At 37.1% G+C, this 16,778-nt stretch overlaps 1 long non-coding RNA gene across 1 annotated transcript; it reads left to right on the top strand.

The window, feature by feature from the left end:
* The first annotated feature begins 548 nt into the window (after nt 1–548).
* Nucleotides 549–15,107, top strand: LOC124897015. The gene is made up of 2 exons (XR_007053436.1): nt 549–1,234; nt 14,502–15,107. It is a non-coding gene; the product is annotated as an uncharacterized LOC124897015 (long non-coding RNA).
* The last annotated feature ends 1,671 nt before the right edge of the window (nt 15,108–16,778 follow it).

Genomic DNA, 16,778 nt, shown 5'->3' with positions numbered 1-16,778 from the left:
TAGAAATTCTTTGTTTTATATAAAATAAGATTATAATTAATTTAGAAGAATTAGATATTATAATATTTTTTAAAATTTAATTAATTTCTGAATATTTTCGTTTAATTGAAACTTTAGGTGAGTAATATAGGAAAAATCAATTATTTTTAAACTAAAAAACTTAGTAAAAGAAGGGCATCTGGGACCCTCCCGCATGCATGAAGGATATTTTGCATGTTGATATAGCTGGAGCTGTAGACACGAAATTTTATCCCGTCAAAAATAATTCTTACTCTGTTATCACGCACTTTAACCTCGTCTTATAATTTTCTTCAAGAAAACAAATAAAATAAACACTTCATTTTATTTATTTATTTATTTTTTTTTTCTTTATCCAAATAATAAATTCCAACCAATTTTGTCTTCTCTTTTAAAACCTCCCAACAACCCACCCAATCAAAAATGGACATCTAACCCCTACCCCTTATACCCCACCTCACGTGACCCCCCTCCCTTCCCTTTTCTTGCCCACAAAGAAAGAATTTTATACCAAGACATTAGAAAACAAAAGGAGGAAGTTTACAGGAAATGGAAAAAAAGGCACCTCACTGGTGGACCCCACAATCCTTGAGTATAAGGCCATTTCTTGGAATTTAAGGGGGGATGGATGGAAAAAAAAAAAAGAAAAAAAGGGGACCCTTTCCATTATTGAACATACAGAATTCCATTTCTTCCTGGAAGCACATGACAGTAGCCATGGATGAACTCCATTTTTCTTTTTCTTCTCCACGGCACACGTAACACTCAACTTCACTAAATACACAGAACACTACTAGGCACATACTCTATTTTTTTACACTTGATAAAGAACAGGAACAACACAAAAATGATGATTGAGATGTGAAACAGAAAGAAAAAAGAGTGTTTGGAGAGAGAGACGCAAGAAGGAGAATAGAGAGAAAAACATAGGAGATCTCGAGTGAGATAAAACTGGTCAGAGTGAGGAAAATAGCGAAGGTATTATTTTCTGGTTTGAATCAATTTTGCGATAGTTTCGAGTTCAGGTTTGGTGGGTTTTGTAGCAATTTCTGTGTTGATTCATCGTTCTTCACACTAGATCGAGGATTCAGTTTTGGATCTCAAATTTTTTTTGATACCGGAGCTTGGGTTCGAATTGAGGTTCCAAATCGAGGTTCTTCGGCATGCGGATTCGTCCTCTCGATTGACTGATATTTGGAATAAAATCCTAATTGAGGTCCAATTCTATCTCCCTTTTAATTTTATGTAATTTTGGGTGATTTGTGTGTTTGACATGCTTGAATTTTGTTGCGTGTGGTTGATGTTGGATTAGATAGTCGAAGAATTGTTGAATTAGTTTTGACAATGAAATTGAGGAAGACTGGAATTGAAAGTTGATAAAAATGAATATTGTTGTGTTTTGATTCATCAATTGTTGTTAAATTTGAAATGGTTATTAATGTCATTGAAATCGATAGTATCATGTGTTATGCCGAGAATTGATAGGAAAATCTTGGGTTTGGGTAGGCAAATTTAGAAATGGTGAATTGTGGAATGTTTGAAATATGTGTTGAATGGTTTTGTTTATCGCATTTGGATTTAATTGTATCATTTGGCCGGGGAATACCCCAAAGTACTTATATTATTTTATCCGGAGAATGCCCCAAAGTATTTTGTACTTGGAAGACATCCTTGATGAAGGCCCGCGGCATCGGGTAATGCAAGGGAGCATAGTGAAGATTAGTATAGGTTAGATAGGATTTACTTTTTTGCATTTCTCTATTTTGGACTGTATAAATTGGACTGAACATTACATTTTTTTGGATTTTTTTTTTGTTTGTTTGTTTGATTGTTTTACGTGTTTTGTGTGGTTTGTACATTTTTAGTGTCAAAATTAGCCGATACGCTCCACCAAGCGACCGTGGTCGAACCACGGGATCGAGGGGTGCCTAACACCTTTCCCTCGGTCAACAGAATTCCTTAGACGGAATCTCTGTTCGCAAACCAGTCTTTTTAAGAGTCAAATCATTTCAAAAAGGATTTTCCAAAGGTGACTTGGCACACCGGATTATGCCAATTGGCGACTCTAAGTTTGAATGTAAAAATAATCCTTTTTCAAAGGAAAAATCATTTTCTTTTGTCACTTAATAATAAAAACCCTTTCGAACTTAAAACGAATCTTTTTTTGGAGTTAAAAAGGGGTGTGACAGCTCTGGCGACTCTGCTGGGGATGACAAAGTCTAGAGTCATGATGGTTGCCAAGGTGCCCAGAAAGTTAATCAAATGGTGGGACATGTTTAACTACGTTGAACAGCAGGAGTTAACAAAGAAGTTAGGTGCTCTCACTTCCCTCCTAGAACTCACGCCCCGCCCAGATCTGATCGAGGCTATATTGACTTTTTGGGACCCAGATTGTTTGGTGTTTAGGTTTTGGAAATTATGAAATTATGCTCACTCTAGCAGAGATATCTAGTTTATGTAAGTTGCCTTACATTAAGAAAATGATGATTCAGGCGCGGACTCATTCCCCTATACGATTTGTTCATGGTTGTGGTTTAAAGGCCAATAAGCACCTAATATGTCTTAAACAATCTTGGGCATCCTTTGATTATTTGTATGCTCGGTTTGGGCCCTCGGATGGTTTTGATTACTTTTGGGATGAATTTTATACAACTAAGGAGAATTGGGAGAAACATCGTCTAGAAGTCTTCACGCTAGTCTTGTTGGGCATTCTAGTCTTCCCATTAGAAGAGAGGCAAATTAATACTCATTTACAGATAATGGTGATGGCCTTATTTCATGAACAACTAGGTAAAACATTCACTCTCGTACCTATGAACTTAGCGGAAATATATAAAGCTTTAACCGAGGTAAAAGGAGGGGTGAGATTCTTCGAAGGAAGCAACCTGATATTGCAATTATGGATGATGGAGCACTTGCATATGCCTTCTTTGATTAGGTCGGATGTGATGAATCATTGTATATTTGATCAAGTGGAAGCCATGAATCATAGAATGTGTTTCGATAAGTTCTTTCTGCCAATAGGGGTCGATGCTTGGATTAAATTTCTTGAGTCAAGATTTGAGGACAATATTCTGTGGACTTATCTCTGGTCTCGTCCAAAAATAATCCTTTGTGGTTGTCGGATGCAACCTCTTTTAGTTCTGTTAGGGATCAATTGCACTATACCGTACTCTCCTCTTAGGGTAATACGCCAATTAGGTAGACTGCAATACGTTCCACCAGTAATGGATCTCTTCAATGATGTTGAGCATTTTAGGGATCAAGCCTTAGGAGAGAGTAAATACGAAGAATTCTGGAATCACGCAACACAGCTAGGTGTGAATACTCTCCAAGTAGGTTCAGATAATCCAGGGTACATTAGGAATACGGGGTATGGCTTCAATCTATACCTCGGGGTGTCAGCAAGCCATTACCAATGCAGCTTAGAGAAAGAATACCAGAGAATGCATTGTTGATGATAGTCAGGATGAAAGTGCAGGGTCCAAAGTAGAGACACTGAGAGTTCAATTAGCAGATTTATTCAAGATTGTAGAAAGGTGTCAGAACAATCTTTCCAGGTGCACTCCCCATGAAGCGGTAATACGGGCCAAAAGCTTTTTCCCAAATATCAGGGTGTCTTTACAGGATATGTTACAAAGTTTGGGTGGGAGAAAGAGATCTTCACAAGACGGTCCATCTCAGCCAGGGTTATCACGCAGAGCACCAGTTTGAAGAAGCATTTCCTATCTTTGGTTTAGTTTGACTCTTTTACTTTTCTACCTTATAGTATTGTGTCCTTTTTAAGTCGGTGTCAAGTTTGTTCTAACATTAAAAGTCTTCACTAGGAGTATTACGCATGTTGTGTTTTGGGTTTTGAATGTTGTTTAGTCTTTGTTGATCAGTTTTTAAGTTGATAGATTCGAAGTTTGTTTAGTTGTCTCTTTTATGAAATGTAGTGAAGTTGCGGAGTTGTTTCCTTTCTGTAATCTTCAAAAAAAAAATAAGAAATCTTCAACTTTGTGGTGTTTATGTGTGTGCATTAACCGAACGCAAAATCTGATTCATATACGATATGATATGTAGGCAACCTACTTTTGGGTTTGATCTAATCATTTTGTTTTGTTGTTTTTCATTATTATTATTTTTTCTCTCTTTTAAAGAAAATCAAAAGCCATAAAGAATGATAAAATGAAGGTAGATAGCGAGAGAAGAAAAGAAAGAAAGGATGATGAGAAAGAAAAGGAAGGAAAGAGACTGATGCGAAAGAAAAGAGAAGCGAACAAAAATACAAAACAAGAGAGGTGTGATTAGAGTAAAGAAGCAAATGGGTGTAGGAAAAAGATTGGCATGATGTTAAAATGACCTTGCTACCCTCAAAGTTTGGTAGAAATACGCATGAATCTAGGATAATTTTACAAATGTGATTCCCATGCTTGTTGTGTGACCTAATCCTAACGGGTTTTGTCTTTGATGAGCATGTTCTTTCAAATAAGTGGTTGGTTTACAGCACTCTGGCTAGTCACCCGTACTTCACTAGATCAAAAGCGAAGCTTGCCATGGCTAATAGGGAGATAGAAAATTCACTCATGGACCCAGATCAGGATCCCAGGGAAGAAAGTTCAGAACGCAATGATGAGGTATTGAGACTTAGAAAACAATGGCTAGATCTACACCGAGCATGGGCTAGTGGCATGCCTCCTCCTTCACTCCCTGCAGATCTTGGAAATATCCCCAATTGCCCACCGTTCTCTCAGGCATAATTCTCTATTCCCATTGAGTCATCGGAGCATGCACTAGGATTCACTCTGTGGAAATATTACCCTGGCACTTCTAGTATGCCCCTGGCAGTTCCTCAATCAAGGCCCGTGACTCAGCCGGTGCCACCGGCAGTGCCTGTTGTTGAGGCTCCTCCACCACCTAAAACTCCCACCTATATTGTGCGTCCGACAATAGTAATTCCTCGGTCCGCTAGTGATCCAGTATTGAAGGTTTCAGATAGTCAGTATTATGCCCCAGAGCCTACTGTGAGAATAAATCAACCGTATGGGTATACTCAGCTACCTTCATTTCCATTTGATACGGAGAAACTTGTCGCAATAGAGGAACAGAAGGTCAAAGCACGAAAATTGAAAAGTTTGGAACAGGCCATGAGGAATTTTCAGGGAATCGGAGGTTATAAGAGTGTTTCCTATAAAGGTCTTTGCATGTTCCCAGACGTCAACCTTCCCCTCAATTTTAAAATGCCCAAGTTTGAGAAGTATGCAGGGCACGGTAATCCCGTGGCACACTTGAGACGTTATTGCAACCAATTGAGAAGGTGGTCAAAAATTAGTTCACACCTCTTGGGGAGTCATACGCTAGCTTGTTTGATAGGTTGAGAAAGATGAAGGTCTTAAGCCTAATTTAAGAAAGGCTTTCAAATCCACCTCTGAGGAATCTCGATTATTCTTTAAGGTGTGCGTACTGTTTTGACATTCCAGGGCTTGATATCGAGAAATACTGGCATTTGAAGAGATCCATGCAAGATTTAATCGATGCAAATAAAATTCTGGTGTAGGCCCCAAAGGTTCCGAACATCAACCAGAATCCGCTGCCAACCCATGCTGAAACCAATATATTAGAACTGATATATGATGGGAAAGAGTCGTCAAGGTGTTATAATCCTATTTTCAGAATACAGACCAATGAGGACAAATCGATGAATGTGGCAGATTCATTAAAAGCAATGTCATTGAGCTAGGAAGAAATGAAAGAAGATAAAGTCGAATAAAGAAAATAGAAACCCGTGATCACAATAAAAGGAGGCAGAAAAAATATTGGTTCAAATCAGGATAAACCTAAGTTGACAGTGGTAGGAGCTCCGGGTAAGCCTATCTTGATGGTGAAAGAAGCATTGGCAGGACCTATTATTCTCAAACTGGTGACCCAACCTCCGATAGTTGATACAAAAAAGGTTCCCTGGAACTATAAGCAGACTATGATGACCTATCAGGGGAAGGAAGTAGTGGAAGATGTAGATGAGGTAGGTGGTCTGACTCGGTCAGGAAGATGCTTCGTACCTGAAGGTTTGAGAAAGCCCAATTCAGGGGTGAGCGGGCCTTCATCTCTCAAGAATCTTTTAACCAAAGAAAAAATTGAAAAGTTTTGGAGAAATATGAAGCTGCCAGAGTACTCGATAATAGATCAGCTGAAGAAAACCCCTGCTCAAATTTTCCTCTTATCTTTGTTGCTCCATTCCAAGGAACATCATGATATTATATTGAATATATTAAATGAAGCATATGTTCCTAGGGAGATTATAGTAAATCATCTTGAGAAAATAGTTGGAAAAATCTTTGAGGTCAATCGGATCAGCTTCTCTGACAATGAATTGCCTGTTGAAGGTACGGGGAATAACCGAGGTCTTTACATTACAGTGAAATGCGAAGATTTCTACGTCACTCATGTCATGATTAACGGAGGTTCAGGTGTAAATATATTCCCTATTTCTACTTTGCAAAAGTTGAATATTGACGTTGAGAGGATTAGGCCCAATAATGTATGTGTCAGGGCTTTTGATGGTGCAAAATCAAACTCCATTGACGAAATAAAACTAATGTTGATTATAGGATCTATTTAGTTTGCCATAGAGTTTCAAGTATTGAATCTAGACTCCTCTTACAATCTGTTGTTGGGAAGATCGTGGATCCACAAGGCCAAGGCGGTTGTATATACATTGCACTAAATAATCAAGTTTGAGCATGACAGGCAAGAAGTGGTTATTCATGGTGAAGGGGATTTGTCCGCCTACGAAGATTCTCCCCTGTCCCTTACTGAAGCAAATAATGTAGAGGAGACATTTGTCTATCAAACTTTTGATATAGTGTTGGTGAATCGTATCGTTGAAGGGCAGGTTGTTCCAAGGCCATAATTGTCTCCCACTTCTGTCATGATGATAAATGAAATGTTAAAATATGGATTCAAGCCAGGAAGGGGTTTGGAAGTGTCTCTGCACGGTATGGTTCATCCTATATGTCCGAATGAGAACGTGGGCACTTTTGGTCTGGGATTTGAACCTACGGCTGAAGATTTGAAGAAGGCCAAGGAAAGGAAAAAGGAAACATGGTCACTCCCTCACCTAGTGTCCCTACTCAGTAAGTCATTCATCAAGAGCAGTGTCGTGGAAGCTATAGAGTTTGGAGCTGAATTGGTTGATGACTTCCAGAACCTGTTGATCGAAGTTGACATGGTTGAAGCAGGAGAAGGTACCAGTAAGTCAGACGTGCAATTCATAGGTCCAACTGTCCGGCTCAACAATTAGAAAGTCACTTCTCTCCCCGCCAGGAGGGAGTTTTGGTATTTTGTTTTGTTTTTCTTTTTGTTTATCCGAGTTATTTCAGGGTTGTAATTCAAATTTTTGTTTGTTTATGTTATGTTGGCATTTATGTTTAAACCCTCCTATCTTTCCTTTTAATGAAACACCATGTCCCTTTTGTTTCGTGTCTAATATATTTTGTTTTGTCTTTTTCTTTATACAATTCTCTTTATGCTTATTCTGATGACATGACATGCATGCAGAATTTTCTGTCTAATCTTAAAATCCAAACTAATCAAAATATGATAAAGCAAGAGGGGGAATATGATGAAGAAGAGGCACTAGAGGAAATAACCAAAGAGTTGGAACAGTTTGAAGACAAGCCGAATCCTAATTTGAATGAAACTGAGCCAATTAATCTAGGGAATCAAAAAGGTGTTAGGGAAACTAAAATCAGTGTACATTCTTTGCCACAGCTAAAAGATAGAATGATTCAAGCATTAATTGATTATAAGGATGTTTTTGCATGGTCTTATGATGATATGCCTGGTCTAAGCACCGAATTAGTGGCCAATAAATTACCAACTGATCCTGCATTCCCCCTGTGAAACAAAAGTTGAGGAATTTTAAAACTGATGTAAGTATCAAAATCAAAGAGGAAATCATGACACAACTTGAAGCCAAAGTCATTTGAGTGGCTCGTTATCCTACGTGGTTATCCAATGTTGTTCCTATCCCAAAGAAAGATGTCAAAATTTGAGTATGTGTTGGTTATCGTAATTTGAACAGACCAAGTCTGAAGGATGATTTTTTGTTGCCCAACATCCATATTTTGCTGGACAATTGTGCTAAACACGAGGTTGTCTCTTTTGTATATTGCTATGCCGGATACCACCAGATTATTATAGATGATGAAGATGCGAAAAGGACATTTTTTATCACACCATAGGGAACTTATTTCTATCGAGTGATGCCATTTGGTTTGAAGAATGCTGGAGCAATATACATGAGAGCCATAACCACTATGTTTCATGATATGATGTATAAGGAGATTGAGGTCTATGTAGAAGATGTAATTATTAAGTCAAAAATTCAGGCTAACCATGTTAAAGATTTAAGAAAGTTCTTTGAAAGGCTTCACAGGTATAATCTCAAGCTCAACCCGGCAAATATGTGTTTGGAGTTCCATCTGGAAAGTTGTTGGGGTTTGTAGTCAGCCGTCGGGGAATTAAATTGGATCCCTCAAAAATCAAATCCATTCAGGATTTGCCCCCGCCCAAGAATAGGACATAGGTGATGAGTTTACTTGGTAGACTAAACTACATCAGCAGGTTTATTACTCAACTCACAACCACGTGTGAACCCATTTTCAAGTTGCTGAAAAAGAGTGTTGCGGTAGAGTGGACTGAAGAATGTCAGGAAGCATTCGATAAAATCGAAAGATATCTATCAAATCCGCCCGTGCTGGTACCACCGGAGCCTGGTAGTCCTTTGATCTTATATTTATCGGTCATGGATAATTCTTTCGGTTGTGTCCTGGGTCAACATGATGTCACGGGCAAAAAGGAGCAGGCTATTTATTATCTTAGCAAGAAGTTCACAACATATGAGGCCATGTACACTTTTCTTGAAAGGATGTGTTGTGCCTTAACTTGGGTAGCACAGAAGTTGAAGCACTATCTTTCGTCCTACACTACTTATCTCATCTCCCGCATGGATCCTTTGAAGTATATCTTTCATAAGCCTATGCCGACCGACCGTTTGGCAAAGTGGCAAATATTGCTTACCGAGTTCGACATCATATATATGACTCGAACCACCATGAAAGCCCAAGCCTAGGAATATCATCTTGCTGAGAATCCCATTGATGAAGAGTACGAAACATTAAAGACATATTCCTCTAATGAAGAAGTATTGTGTGTCGATGAAGTCGTTATAGATGTTGATCTAGGTTGGAAGCTGTACTTTGATGGAGCTGTTAATATGAAAGGAGTCGGAATAGGTGCAGTTTTTATCTCTAAATTGGGGCAATATTTCCTAGTAATAGCGCAACTTTAATTTTATTATACCAATAACATAGCGGAATATGAAGCATGCATTCTTGGTTTAAAGTTAGCTGTTGATATGGGAGTCCAGGAACTATTAGTGTTGGGGAATTCAGATTTTCTTATCCATCATATTCACGGCGATTGGGAGATGCAAGATTTGAAGCTCATACCATATTGATAATTCTTGCAAAAGCTATGTCAACGGTTTATGTCAGAAAATTTAGGTATATTCCAAGGATTCATAATGAGATTTCTGATGCTTTAGCCATTCTGTCTTCAATGCTCCAACATCCTGATAAAGCCTACATCAATCCAGTGCATATACAGAGTTGTGATCAGCATGCTTACCGTAACGTGGTTGAATAAGAGCTCGATGGAGAACCTTGGTTCTTTGATATCAAGCGATACATTCAGTCAGGAAAATACCCAACACATGCTACCAGTGATCAAAAGAGGACTATTAGGCGTTTGGCTAGTGGATTTTTATTAAGTGGGAGAATCTTATATAACAGAACCCCGGTTCTGGGACTTTTGAGGTGTGTAGATGCAAGAGAAGCCTCGGTGATCATGGTTGAAATTCACTCTGGAGTATGCGGGCCGCATATGAATGGTTATGTCTTATCAAAGAAGATACTTCGAGCAGGTTATTATTGGCTTACTATGGAGAGGGATTCCATTTATTTTGTTCGGAAATGTCATCAATGTCAGGTACACGATGATCTGATACATTCTTCTCCCGCTGAATTACATGCAATTTCTGCTCCATGGCCTTTCGTAGCTTGGGGGATGGACGTGATCGAGCCGATTAAGCCGAAATTGTCAAATGGGCATAGGTTCATTTTGGTAGCTATTGATTACTTCACAAAATGGGTAGAAGTAGTAACTTTCAAGTCAGTGATAAAGAAGGTGGTAGTAGATTTGTTCATGCCAACATCATTTGTAGGTTTGGAAGTCCTAAGATGATCATTACAGACAATGCTGCTAATCTCAATAGTCATTTGATGCAAGAAGTGTGTCAACAGTTTAAGATCGCACATCAAAATTCCACTCTATATCGTCCGAAGGCTAATAGCGTTGTGGAAGCCGCCAATAAGAATATCAAGAAGATACTGCGAAAAATAGTACAAGGGTCTAGACAATGGCATGAGAAGTTGCCATTTGCGTTGCTAGGTTATCGCACTACTGTTTGCACTTCAACAGGGGCAACTCCATATTTTTTGGTGTATGGGACAGAAGCAGTCATCCCTGCAGAAGTTGAAATTTCCTCTCTTCGAGTCATTGTGAAAGCAGAGATTGATGATGACGAGTGGATCAAAACCCGACTGGAATAATTGAGTTTGATTGAGAAAAAAAGGCTAACGTCGGTATGTCATGGACAATTGTATCAGAAGAGAATGGCTCTAGCGTATAACAAAAAGGTACGGCCCAGTCATTTTTAAGTTGGTCAGTTGGTATTGAAGCGTATTATTCCTCACCAGGTTGAAGCGAAAGGAAAGTTCTCTCCAAACTGGCAAGGTCCTTTTATTGTAAAGAAAGTGTTGCCTAATAGAGCCTTATATTTGACAGATATTGAAGGCAAAATGGCAAAAATGGCTATCAATGCTGATGCGGTCAAAAGATATCATGTATGATATTTTATCCTTTGTTGATTTTATTGCATATTTAGTGCTTGAATTTTTGAAGATTGATATGATGAAGGCATTTTATTCTTCTAGCGAAACATTGTGTCATCCTTTGTTTACCCGTTTGAGCATAGTTTTATTTTTTTTCATATCCCTCTTTTGGAATCAAATTAGAGTCAAAGATAAATATCAGAAAAATAAGAATAAAAGAAAGAGTTTGAAAAAAAAAAAGAAAAAAAATCAAATCAAAACAAAGAACAAGCTAATAGAACTACGTGCGACCCGATTCTCCTCTCTTGGGAGTGAGATACATAGGCTGCCCTATTCAGGGCTCGGTCCAACCAAATAAAGATTTTAGAGTCACCCAGTCAACAAAAAACTAGGGCATGAGCTAACATGTTGTTGAGTCAATTCCAAAAGTTGTAAGTCCCACCCCTATTTCAAGTGTCGTTTGAGCCTCTTGCCATCCTTTCCTAACCTTATCCAAAAGCCAAGCTACAATCAAAGAAAGTCCTTCAGATCAATCTTTGATAATGTTAAGGCTAAACATGCAATGGATATGATGATACATTATAGGGTACTAATTGTCTTTCTCAGCATAAGAAATCAGGAAAGAAATAAAAATGAGAGAGTCTTACTGGTGAAAACCCTCACGGGCACCATAAGGTGATGGTGAGTCGAGAGAAATAAAAACGACAGAGTCTTACTGGTGAAAACCCTTACGGGCACTATAAGGCGATGGGGAGTTGAGAGAAAATAAAAATGAGGGAGTCTTATTAGTGAAAACCCTTATGAGCACCGTAAGGCGATGGGGAGTTCGAGAGAAAAGTGAAAAGAAAAGAGGTTATTGGCAAAAAATCTTTCAAGATATCGTCAATTGAATGAGATGTATGAGTCCAATGGGTTTGAAGAAGCAACTCAACGGAAAGGGCATGAACTCAACAACAAAAGGTTGAAGTTTGGGTAGAAAGATCAGACAGCTTAATCCAAAATGCATGTCATACTCATTGGAGTTGGTTTCCGTATTCAGATAAGTTTTATTTTTGAATAAGGGACATAGCCCTTTTCTTTCATTTGCATATTTATATTTTTGTCTTTTTATGTCACTTATCAAAATAAAAGTCACCATCATTTCTTTACATTTTGAGTCAAGTCTGTGTCAAAACAAGTACGAAAGGATTTCAAAACTTGCTATTAGTCTTTCCAATTGTATGAGAAAAAGCTGAGGAGCAGCATATGAAAGAAATATGATCGTAATTCAATACAAAGCAAAGAAAGTCTATCAACCGACAGACTGCTGGGTTCGTGGGAGTATTCAAATTTGGAAAAGGGTGCATCTCAGAGGCATGGTCAAATAGAAATTCATTATTTAAGTCAGAAGTCATTTCCCCCGATCTGGCCTGGGTCAATGATGCGGTAAAATAAGGGAAAGTGTCAGCGATTCGGAACCAAAAAGAAAGGAACAAGTGCTGGAGCAGATGCTGAGAAATCAAGTGCTGCAAGCCACCACTAAGTTTTAACTAACAAATTCTCTTTGATGAAACAGGGGAAAAGTTTTGTTCAATAAGTTCAGCTACCTTTGGGAAACCATATTTGGGGATTTTACTTTATGTTCAAGACCCTCCTGAAAAATGAGATTTTACTTTTCGTTCAAGACCCTCCTGAAAAATGAGATTTTACTTTCTGTTCAGGACCCTCCAGGAAATAGGATTTTACTTTCTGTTCAGGACCCTCCTGTAAAATGGGATTTTACTTTCTGTTCAAGACCCTCCTGGAAAATGAGATTTTACTTTCTGTTCAGGACCCTCCTGAAAAATGGGATTTTACTTTATGTTCAGGACCCTCCAGGAAAATGGGAGATTTTACTTTATGTTCAGGACTTACCTGGAAAATAGAATTTTGCTTAATGTTCAGGACCCTCCTAAAAAATGAGATTTTACTTTCTGTTCAGGACCCTCCAGAAAAATGGGATTTTACTTTATGTTCAGGACCCTCCTGAAAAATGGGATTTTTACTTTATGTTCAGGACCCTCCTGAAAAATGAGATTTTACTTTCTGTTCAGGACCCTCCTAAAAAATGGGATTTTACTTTCTGTTCAGGACCCTCCTGAAAAATAAGATTTTACTTTATGTTCAGGACCCTCCTGAAAAATGAAATTTTTACTTTATGTTCAGGACCCTCCTGAAAATGATATTTTACTTTATGTTCAAGACCTTCTTGAAAAATGAGATTTTATTTTATGTTCAGGACCCTCCTGAAAAATGGGATTTTACTTTATGTTCATGACCCTCCTGAAAAAATGAAATTTTACTTTATGTTCAAGACCCTCCTGAGAAGTGGGATTTTAGTTTATATTCAGGACCCTCCTGAAAAATAGTATTTTACTTTCTATTCAGGACCCTCCTAAAAAATGGAATTTTACTTTCTGTTCAGGACCCTCCTGAAAAATGGGATTTTATTTTATGTTCAGGACCCTCCTGAAAAATGGGATTTTACTTTATGTTCAGGACCCTCCTGAAAAATGGGATTTTACTGTATGTTCAGGACCCTCCTAAAAAATGGGATATTTACTTTATGTTTAGGACCCTCCTAAAAAATGAGATTTTACTTTCTGTTCAGGACTCTCCTGAAAAATAGAATTTTACATTCTGTTTAGGACCCTCTTGAAAAATGAGATTTTACTTTCTGTTCAGGACTCTCCTGAAAAATAGAATTTTACATTCTGTTTAGGACCCTCTTAAAAAATGAGATTTTACTTTCTGTTCAGGACCCTACTGAAAAATGAGATTTTACTTTATGTTCAGGATCCTCCTTAAAAATAAAATTTTACTTTATGCTCAGGACCCTCCTGAAAAGTGGGATTTTACTTTATGTTCAGGACCCTCCTGAAAAATGGTATTTTACTTTCTGTTCAGGACCCTCCTGAAAAATGAGATTTTACTTTCTGTTCAGGACCCTCCTAAAAAATGGGATTTTACTTTCTGTTTAGGACCTTCCTGAAAAATAGGAATTTACTTTCTGTTCAGGACCCTCCTGAAAAATGAGATTTCACTTTTTGTTCAGGACCCTCCTGAAAAATGAGATTTTACTTTCTGTTCAAGGCCCTCTTGAAAAATGGGATTTTACTTTCTGTTCAAGACCCTCCTGAAAATTGAGATTTTACTTTTTGTTCAGCGCCCTCCTGAACAATGGGATTTTACATTCCAGTTCAAGAACCTCCTAAAAAATAGGAATTTACTTTATGTTCCAGGCCCTTCTGAAAAATGGGATTTTACTTTCTATTCAGGGCTCTCCTGAAAAATGAGACTTTACTTCTGTTCAGGACCCTCCTGAAAAATAGGATTTTACCTTTTGTTCTGGACCCTCCTGAAAAATGAAATTTCACTTTCAGTCAAGACCCTTCTAAAAAATGGAAATTTACTTTCTGTTCAGACCCACTTGGAAAATGGGACATTACTTTCAAAAAATGATGAAATCCTTTTTATTATAATCTTTGTTAGGGTTAATTTTTGCTCTAGTTTTGATTCTGGTTTCAGGGGCCCTCCTGAAGAATAGGGTGATGAATCTGTAAGTCAGGATGTCCACCTGAAGAACAAGGTGGTGAAACGGGAAATTAAAGAAACTGCAAGTCAGAAACCCGCCTGAAGAACGGAGTGATGAAATTGAAAGACAAATATGGCAAGTTAGAAGTCCGTCTGAGGGAAACAGCGAAGGTAGCGTTTTCTGGTTTGAATCAATTTTGCGATAGTTTTGAGTTCGGGTTTGGTGGGTTTTGTAGCAATTTCTGTGTTGGTTCATCGTTCTTCATACTGGATCGAGGATTCAGTTTTGGATCTCAATTATTTTTTAATATCAGAGCTTGGGTTCGAATTGAGGTTCCGAATCGAGGTTCTTCAGCACGCGGATTCGTCCTCTTGATTGACTGATATTTGGAATAAAATCCTAATTGAGGTCCAATTCTATCTCCCTTTTAATTTTACGTCATTTTGGGTGATTTATGTGTTTGACATGCTTGAATTTTGTTGCGTGTGGTTGATGTTGGATTAGATAGTCGAAGAATTGGTGAATTAGTTTTGACAATGAAATTGGGGAAGACGGAAATTGAAAGTTAATAAAAATGAATATTATTGTGTTTTGATTCATCAATTGTTGTTAAATTTGAAATGGTTATTAATGTCATTGAACTCGATATTATCATGTGTTATGCCGAGAATTGATAGGCAAATCTTAGGTTTGGGTAGGCAAATTTAGTAATGGTGAATTGTGGAATGTTTAGAATATGTGTTGAATGGTTTTGTTTATCGCATTTGGATTTAATTGTATCATTTGGCCCGAGAATACCCCAAAGTACTTGTATTATTTTATCCGGAGAATGTCCCGAAGTATTTTGTACTTAGAGGACGTCCGTGATGAAGGCCCGCGGCATCGGGTAAAGCAAGGGAACATAGTGAAGATTATTATAGGTTAGATAGGATTTATTTTTTTGCATTTCTCTATTTTGGACTGTATAAATTGGGCTGAACATTACATTTTTTGGGATTTATTTTGTTTTGTTTGTTTGTTTAATTGTTTTACGTGTTTTGTGTGGTTTGTACATTCGTAGTGTCAAAATTAGCCGATACGCTTCACCAAGCGACCGTGATCGAACCACGGGATTGAGGGGTGCCTAACACCTTCCCCTCGGTCAACAGAATTCCTTAGCCGGAATCTCTATTCGCAAACCAGTCTTTTTAAGAGTCAAATCATTTCAAAAGGGATTTTTCAAAGGTGACTTAACACACCGGATTATGGCAAGTGGCAACTCAGAGTTTGAATGTAAAAATAATCCTTTTTCGAAGCAAAAATGATTTTCTTTTGTCACTTAATAATAAAAATTCTTTCGAATTTAAAACGAATCTTTTTTTGTAGTTAAAAAGGGGCGTGACAGGCGGACCAGCTACTAGACGAATCAGGAATAAGACAAATGCAGGAGCTTTGTCTAATAGTTTGTATAATAGTAAGAATAAGAATGTAACTACTACTGTCAACGCCTGTACAGTGGCTTCACCACTAAGTACTTCTCTGTAAGTTTTGGTTGCTTATATTTTAATATAATATCGTTTGCTATACCAAAAAAAAAAAAAAAAAAGCTTTAGATAAGAAAAGTCAATTGTTTATTGAACTAAAAAAATCTAAGTAAAAAAAAGGCAACTTTAAAAGTTTAATTTAAGGAGAATTTTATTTTTGGACAAAAAGAATGACTAAGTCAGCAGCTTTGAAAATTTTAATTTGGGGAGGATTTTATTTTTGAAATTTTATTTTATAATATTATTAGTGTTGTAATATATATTAGTTACTTAAAATTTTTAGAAGCTGGTACTTCTTAAATTTTTTCTATTGTAACGCATTTATATTTATATATAAATTTTTCATGAACTTTTAGTTGATTTAGAATTATTAATGAAAAATGTATTAGTTGTCATTAATTCATGACTTTTAATAAGGAAATGATTTATCATAAATATATTTAATTAATTTTTAACTTTTAGATATTAAGAAAAAATAGTGAAAAGAAGATTTTGTTTAAAGTAAAGATTTTTAATGAATGACAAAAAGTTCAAATAATATTTCTAAGGTCATTCACACTTTTAATATATCGTTATAGATATCAATATAGATTATAGATTATAGATTGTAGATTATAGATATAGATTATAAATTATAGATTATAGATATTTATGACTTTAAAAAGAAACAATAAGTTATTGATACATAGATGTTTCAGTACTTACGTAAGAAATATACTAGTACTAATTGTCATATATTGGAGGGTT

This window comes from Capsicum annuum, chromosome 3 (genome assembly GCF_002878395.1).
Source record: "Capsicum annuum cultivar UCD-10X-F1 chromosome 3, UCD10Xv1.1, whole genome shotgun sequence".
In the NCBI taxonomy this organism is placed as follows: Eukaryota; Viridiplantae; Streptophyta; class Magnoliopsida; order Solanales; family Solanaceae; genus Capsicum; species Capsicum annuum.
Note: the sequence above shows the minus strand (reverse complement) of the source record. Positions and strands in the feature narration are given on the sequence as shown.